The sequence below is a fragment of the Harpia harpyja genome, chromosome 17, assembly GCF_026419915.1.
Source record: "Harpia harpyja isolate bHarHar1 chromosome 17, bHarHar1 primary haplotype, whole genome shotgun sequence".
Taxonomy (NCBI): domain Eukaryota; kingdom Metazoa; phylum Chordata; class Aves; order Accipitriformes; family Accipitridae; genus Harpia; species Harpia harpyja.
The window spans coordinates 8,638,306-8,647,101 of record NC_068956.1 but is presented as its reverse complement, the minus strand read 5'-3'; positions in this window follow the sequence as shown (position 1 = coordinate 8,647,101).

The following is an 8,796-nucleotide window of genomic DNA, read 5'->3' as shown; positions in this document are numbered from 1 at the left end:
TGAGATGACCTCCAGGGGTCCCTTCCAATCTCAACCATTCTGTGATTCTGTAAAGGGAGCTCGCAGAGCCTTGGTCAGACTTCCACACTGCAGACCTCCAAAGTTAGGTGAGTTGAAACCCATTTTCTGTATATGAAAGAAAAATATTGGCGAAAGAAAAATATTGGCAAAAGAAATATTATATTTTGAAAGAGGGGATAAAAGATCTTGCTGCCAACCAGCTCAGTGTTTAGGCCTCTCTACTTAAGTGCTTGGAACAGGCTTGGAAGGAAAGGATAATCAAGGTCAAGAGCTAGAACTGTGTCTTATCTAAGATACATAGTGTTCAATGAATTGGACATCTTTCAGGAGATAATGGACTTCTTACATAAGTATAATGCAGAGTAACTATTCTGTCTCTTTTTAAGCAAATATTTGATATAGTGCTTCACATCCTAAAATAGGGTCTCCTGAAAGAGGAATTATCAGGCTAACAAGAGGTTATTCGTGCTGGTTCTCAATAGACACTCTGGACACTAAGCCTATTTAATGCTTTCATTTTGCTGTTGCCTTGTATCCCACTAAATTCGGGATTGTGATTGCTAGTAAAAGGCCACAGGCTTCATTCTATCTCTGCAAGGCCTCAGGACTGGTGAGGCTTTGTTCAAATGTGTCTCAGCTTGCCTAAAGTTTTGCTTTAACTTGTTCAGCTGTAACAGCATTTTTTCTAGTGACTATGGTAGCTATTGCCTAATTTGTTTTCTTTGTAATAATAATGTGGTAAAACCATAATTTTTTATACAGACAATACTTATTCTGTACTAAATGATTTATGACCCCAGGGTAATGATACATTGTACAGGAAAACAAGGCTGGTATGATAGCAGAGACCTTGAGAAGGGGGACACGGGATGTGGTGTCAACAGACAGTGGGTGATTGGAGAAGAGACACGCGTTGGCACTGGAGACCCCCAAGGCTATAAACAACTCACCAGTGGTCTGTTAAAGAAATGAACTCCTGGAGCTGGGCAAAACAGGTTTAGGGGTAACAAGAAGACCAAAGAAGTAGTCTTTTCACTTAAGTCTCATTGATAGCTGGAATTGCCACCTGCTATCCTGGGCATTGATCTAAAAAAGCTGTTAAGCCTATGCTTAACTTGAAAGAGCACTAATGGAAATCAAAGCTTGAGGCAAACAGGATTTAAGCAGAAGTTTAAGTAGCTTGCTGAACTGAATGGGTTGTTTATATAAAAATATTGCAGCTCTGTGAAGCTGAACAAAGTTTTCCAGTTCCCTCATGATGAAGTAATATTCCAAATACAAGAAGAATTCGGTTCTCAAAATGTATGCATAGTTGTGAACACAAGCTTATAAATACTTTCTTATTTACTAGGAGAATGATCTGTCTTCACAGTTACGTTTTTTGCTGTATACCTACTTCAAACTTTACGGTCTTAGTCTAAATGATTTTAAAATTACATGCTTAAAACATTAGTGCCAAGAACAAGCTAGTGCCTTAGAGAAACTTAGTCTCAAACCAACTTTTTTCTGAAGGATTTATTGATTTATACAGATTGGAGTTTTCTTCTTTTGAAAGTGGGCTGTTTTCTCCCCCAGCCTCTATAGTACAGCTGTGTAGCTTCACTAGGCTGAATCATGCTCTTGCACCAGGTACAGCCCCGGTGAAATGCTGCTAAAGTTAGCATTTAGTGGGGTGAATTGCATTTCAATGAGGTGAGAATCTGACTGATTTCAGTAGTCCTGCTTTACTGAAAACTGGAGGGAAATCAGGCTGCAGATTTCTAAGCCTTCTCGTGAAGATAACCAGCATCAAGTTGTCTCCTGTGCTCAGACCCAGAGAGTTCAGTGCAACAAGTCCTCAGCTGGCATGAACTAGCACAACTGGGCATGCAGAGCACTCCCAACTTGTACCTGCTGAGAGCTGGCTCCAGAGGCACTAATGTCCTGGGATGACAAACGGGACATCAGGTCCATTAGGCTGTTTCATTGCTGGTTGTCTTAGCTGTAAACTCAGCTGTTACAGGATTGGAAAGGCGGTGGGTGGGGAGGGAATTGGGCAATATGACATCCTTTGGGGCTTTTTCCTGGCTGGTAAAGTACTGCCATTTCCCGTGTGGGTGTAATTATGCAGTACTAACCTTTGCGCTCTTTCTGGTAATCCTCTACCAACATTAGAAGAAATTTCCATTTTGGGCACATCTTGGTCTGCTCACATCCTGGATGATGCAGATTCAATGAACCAGTCACCGGTGGGCTAACAATGAACAGAAAACAGGAGAACTCATCTCTTTCAAGCGAAGAAGTGAGAAGTGGATGAATTCTGTATAGCCCATATTAAAAACAGGTCAACTCTCACTAACTGTGTTTGGCTTTAACTACACCATTACTGGCACTACAATTCTTCTCCCACTCTGAGAGATCAGAAATATCTATTTCTACCTGCAGTTATCAGCTACATAAAGTAAAGGAGAATAAAGCATGGAAAAATCTAACCAGAAACAAAGCAGAAAATTTATTACCACTGGCAAAATCTCATGGCCATCAAATGACCGGATCTGGGTAGGGAGCTGGGTCAGATGACCTCCCATGGTCCCTTCCAAACTACATTACTCTGTGATTCCCTGACAGCAGAACCTTCTTCTGTTGTACAACTGCATAATGAAAGATCATCTTTAATCAAAACCAACTCTCATTATTTGACCCAAACCCCACATGCTTACAGTTAAAATGAAGTATCCTTTTGAACAAACAGGGCCAGACAGGGCATGATGGACACTGAATGAAAGAGGAAACCAAAGAAAGACATTGAACAGCTTTGCCCAATGTCACAGAAGAGACTGAAAGCAGAAATGGAAATAAAACACCACGCACAAGTTAGAATAAGGAAGGAAATGGAGTTTTGAATCACTAAATCAAGTAAGATTGAGGAACATGATTGCTGAGGAGGAAAGGTTTCCAGAAGTAGCACTCTGCAGGCAACAGTTATTCCCTAATGCTGCCTTCCAGACATGTGTCCAAAATCCCCTCAAAAATCCCCATCTCCCGTGGACAAGAGCAGTGTAATTGTGACTAATGGTGGCTCAAGACCTGGCCACGTGCTGCAGAAACTCACAGACAGGCCTGGCTGTGGGGAAAACCCACCCGACCGCTCACCAAGCCACAAGGGGAGAAAGGGACCCACATTTTGCTCATTTCAAGATCTCTGTTCAGGAATTTGTCTTCTCTTTCTTTAAACCAAGATACTCAGGAGAGGTGGCCTGCAGACCACATCCACGTTCGTAAACAGAGGAGGAGCCATGTCTGGTCCCTGGGGCTCCTCTTCCAGCAGCACAGACGAGCCCAGGAAGGCCCCACGCAGCAGGGTTATTACCCTCCTGCCCACACAGAGCTGCATTTCCATAATATCCAAAAGCCCCAGCAGCCTGCTCAAAGACGCTCATCCCCACCACTGCCCTGGGGAAGCCCTGTGCCTCCCAGCACCAACTGGCAGCATGGGGCAGGCTGGATTTTAAGGCAACATGCACTATGAACGTTTGGAAGCTAATCAGGGCACTGGCAGACCTGTATCTCTGGCTTGCCATGTCTCCATGGGCACTACGCTGTGGATGACCAGTGGTCATCATGTAAGTTTCCACAGAATAAGGTGATGGGAGGTGGCATGTGGTGGGTTGACCCTGGCTGGACACCAGGTGCCCACCAAGCTGCTTTATCACTCCCTTCCTCAGCTGGACAGGGGGAGAAAACAACCAAAAGGCTCATGGGTCTAGATAAGGACAGGGAGAGATCATTCACCAGTTACAGTCACGGGCAAAACAGACTTAACTTGAGAAAATTAATTTAATTTATTACCAATCAAATCAGAGTAGGGTAATGAGAAATAAAACCAAATCTTAAAACACTTTTCCCCCACACCTCCCTTATTCCCGGGCTTAACTTCACTCCTGATTTTCTTTAACTCCTCCTTCCTGAGCAGCACAGGGGGACGGGGAATGGGGGTTGCAGTCAGTTCATCACACGTTTTTCTGCTGCTCTTTCTTCCTCAGGGGCAGGACTCCTCACTTGTCCCCTGCTCCAGCGTGGGTCCCTTCCCCGGGCTGCAGTCCTTCAGGCACAGACTGCTCCAGCGTGGGTCCCCCACAGGGTCACAAGTCCTGCCAGCAAACCTGCTCCAGCGTGGACTCCTCTCTCTCTCCATGGGGCCACAGGTCCTGCCAGGAGCCTGCTCCAGCGCGCGGTTCCCACGGGGTCACAGCCTCCTTTTGGTCCATCCCCCTGCTCCGGCGTGGGGTCCTCCCCAGGCTGCAGGTGGAGATCTGCTCCCCCGTGGACCTCCCTGGGCTGCAGGGGGACAGCCTGCCTCACCATGGTCTTCCCCACGGGCTGCAGGGGAATCTCTGCTCCGGCGCCTGGAGCATCTCCTCCCCTCCTTCTGCACTGACCTGGGGGTCTGCAGGGCTGGTGCTCTCACATCTTCTCACTCCTCTCTCCGGCTGCAGTTTCTGTCCCCCAGCAACTTTTTCCCCCTTCTTAAATACATTATCCCAGAGGCACTACCACCGTTGCTGATGTGCTTGGCCTTGGCCAGCGGCAGGTCCGTCTCAGAGCCGGCTGGCATTGGCTCCATCGGACATGGGGGAAGCTTCTAGCAGCTTCTCACAGAAGCCACCCCTGTAGCCCCCCCCCCGCTACCAAAACCTTGCCATGCAGACCCAACACATGGCATGTCATGAACGATCTCTCCCTTGGGGACACCAGGACCCTGCCTGTGGGATAAGGAGCAGACTAGGGTGGGCAAAGCTTGGCAGGAGCATTGCCTGGGAGAAGCCCACCAGCAGGGCAACAGGGTGCCTGCCAGCCCATTTTTCTCGCTCCCATGGCTCATCTGAGCTAACTTCACAGCCTCTTCAGTATGCTGGCCTCCCTGCCTTCTCCTCTCCCCAACAGCCTCTCCCCTGGTCCCACCACCATGCAGGATGCAGTCCTCCAAGCTCCAAAATGCATCAGGAGCCAAGGAGGACAGGGAGAATGAAAAGCAAAGACCTCACACACAGAGCCGTCAACTTGGGCCTCTTCTCTTTCATGATTTGAACATGTTTGTTGTTGCTGCTTGCCCAGGTACCTATAGTAAATATCTCATTTAACCTGTTTTTTTTTTAAAAAAGTCATTGACCAAGAACTTTTCAATTTCCAGTTTTCTGATGAAAACTTATAATCCTCTGGAAAAAAAAAAAAGTGCAAAAATATGGCTTTTAAAAAAATTGCTTCAGCAGAAAAAATGAAAGGACTGCTGGAGCCCTTCCAAAGAAGAACAGGAGAGAGCGCAAGTCAGGGAGCCTTGTGCAGCCTTCCATGGCCCTGTGACTCTGCAGGACTGCTGTCCCCTTGAGCTGGGGGATGCAATCCTCCACTGTCCTCCATTACCCCCCCACCTGCTGCAGAGTAAGAATATTTATTCCATAAATTTCTCTCTGTAAAGAGAGAAATACATCAAACACTTCAAAACAAAGCCAATGCAACAAACAGCAATGCCCATGGAGGAAAAAACAGATATATCAATTCTGCAAGTCAAAGGTGTTCTGCTTTCTAGCAGGGCATGGCATTTCACAGACGCTGCAGGGTGTAACTTAGGTTTCTCCTTTTTCACCTGCATCCTAAGGAAGAGAGCAAGGCTGCCTGTAATGTGCTAATTTGGATAAGTGGGCTCAGCTGCTCTTTGAGCCCACGTGATCCCAGCCTGGGTTGCTGTAACCTGGTACTCAGGGTCTTCTCAGAATAGATGCTGCTGACAGCAACTGGCACGGAGTACCCCAGCTCATATTCCCATGGGAACCAGGAAATACTATCATTCCAATTATTTCCAGACCATATTGGTTTTTAATCTGGCTATTCAGTGATTAAAAAAAAAGTTCCTCTGCAGGGTTTGATTTGTCTCAGTGTCAAGGCTGCTAAACATTTGTCCAAACTGATTGGCACCTATATAAATACAATTTACCTCTCCTGTTTCTCTCCTCTCTGTCACCAGCAAGCTTGCTCACTGCTGGCCTGTCTGGTCTTGCCCTCCAAACACAGAGAGCAAAAGATTGCTCTATTTCTATTTCATTTCTGTCAGCTATTTCCACTTCTTTCTTCTTTTCCTTCCTCTTTTATGATATTATAAAGAATTTTACTAGCATTTCCAGTTGTGTGTAATGGTTCAGGGTATTTCACTGGTCGGCTGCAAGTCAACTGAGACTCCCTCAGGGAGTCTGATCTCTAGGGTGTGAGGAATCAGCACTAATTGCTCCATCAGTTTTATAAAAGGTCATCCTTGGATTTTGTAGGAATCCATGAAGGAAACCTTCCAGAGGTTTGGGGAGGGAGGTCTTGCATTATGCTTTTTGTTTTTTTCCCTAAGGTAAGTTCAGCTCTATGAAAGCCTTTTGCTTATCAGCTGCCTAAGGACGAAGGAGGCGGAGGCAGCACAGATTGCCAAAGACTCTTTCCCATGACTTCTCCCACCTTAGCTCTAGGTATGCTCTGACTTTGAAGGTGAAGATGGTTCTCCAGGAAGGGTATAATCTTTGATGCTCCTGGCAAAAGTTGCAAAAGATCCTCCAGCCTCTGGGTCATTATCACAGCACCCAGCTGTGTCCCCATTAGGCTCTGTGTCCCCAGGACTGTACGCACACAGCTGCTCAGCAAATCGGGTCAAATGGGCCAGCTGTGTCTGGTACCTGGAGGGATGGACCCGACAACAGCCACGTCCTGCAAAGGGCCCAGCTTGTGCAGAGTGCGGGAGAGGCAGCGGTGGGAACCTCAGGCTCGGTGCGTGAGCATCCGCTGGTCCACGGTGGCGGGTCTGAGCCCGTGCTTACACCCTTTGCTGGAGCAGTCCCCACGGCAGGACATGGACGTGGCTCAGCACTCTGTTATGATGAAGCAAGGGGAGGTCTTTTTTGTACCAAAACCTCACAAATGAAGTGCAGCTTAGCAGACCCAGACCTCAGAAATATTTCTTGGGTACTTTTGGTCTCATGTAAACTCCAGCTGGGGTTCATCCTGCAAAAATAAAAGACGACAACTCTCCCTCCTCCCATGATGATGCAATGCCCTTTGGCTCAGGGCATCCCTGCCATGGGCAACCCACGGCTTGCAGACCCGGGTGGTGGGGGCTTACTTCCATCGAGGGGGTTCAGGGACCCAAAATGTGGCACTCACTGCACTGAAAAGCACCCCAAGATCAAACCCACCGGTACCTACCACATGGGGAAACCATGCTGGTGGGAGCCTCTGTCCCACTCTCCGACAGCGCTCATCAACAAACTGCATCCAGCCAAGTCATTTGAAAACAAACACAGACATCAAGCGAGATCTCTGCTTTTTTGGGTGTGTCATCAACAGTTGCAAATCATGAGGGGTTTGTGGTCATCACAGAGTGAGTGTGAAGGTTTCAAAAGAGATGGGTGGGCTTTGGGTCCAGCTCACACACTGGATGGAATCCAGCTCCCACTGGAGTGAAGTCTTGCAGCTGCATCAGGGGAAGCTGCATCCTGAGCAAAACCTGCCTCATACTCCTTTGCTCAGCTAGAGGCAACTCAAAAATCAGAAGGTAAAATTTTGGCCCCAGTGAGTTCAAAGACTTCAACAGAGCAGGACTTCATGCAAAAAATCCTTACTGAATATAGACTGCTGAGGAGGGACAAGGAAGCACGTATCAGTGTAAGAAATGAGTTTGACCACCATTTATTTGGCAGAGATAATTTATCTATATGGTTTTATTCCCTACGGTTCATTTTTAATACAACTTTGTATCTTTACCAGAAAAAGATTGGTATCAACACTCAACAGTACAGACTTTTATAAAGCATTGATGGGAGAGGAATACATACACACTTCATCTCTATTAAAAATAAGCTTCCTTTGTATTCTCCTTTCATTAAAAAAGCAAATCAAATGTCCCTTCTCACTGTAGCATCACATTAAATGACATGAAGCAAAACAAAGCAAAGTCCCAAACTTTTTGTACCCCACACTGTGGTCATCTGTATGTGTGTGCGTGCCTGTAGATGTATTTTTGTATATGCCTAAGCCATCTTACAGCATCAGAGCAATTAAGAATGTGAAGGATTCCTGGGTGAGGAGTTTTGGAAACGTGTATTGATGTGGAGGTATTTCTCACCTTGGCATCTGAGCACTGCGTGCAGTAAAGAGTCCTCGTCTTCCATGGGGGAAGCAGAAAACAGGGCTGGAGCTGAGCGTTCATGACAATCACATAGGCAATGGGCTGTGTGGCTGGAGAGTACGAGCAACTGAGTCTGTAATACGAAACTTTCTTTTCTTCAGTCCTTTCAACTGGAGCAAACCTCTAAAAGGAGACAAAAGCAGAGGCCAAACCCCATGGCACTTTGCAGGCTTGTTGCAGGTTTGAAGGGTGAGCTTTTCCCAAAATGTCTGGATGAGAGATGGGTGATTTCCCCCAGAAAGGGGCACTCTCTCAGGCACAGGGATGGTAGGAGAGTAAGAACAGAGATCCCCTGACCTGCTCAAAAGATGATGCCACATTCATGTGCTGATGTCCCCATCTCTCCTGCAGGAGAAGAGCTGCTCGGGTCCAGGCTTACCACCTACCCCTTAACGCTGATCCACTTTTTCATGCGTGATCTCAGAGCTTGTTGCACACACTAAAATTAAACCTACAGAGCAACATTTCTTCTGCTTCACGTGCCCCTGCACAAGGAGGAACCCCAGCCAGTTCACAAGAGACATTAGAAATGGCAAATGCCTACAAGCAACTTACAGTCGGAGCCCTTCCTCTCC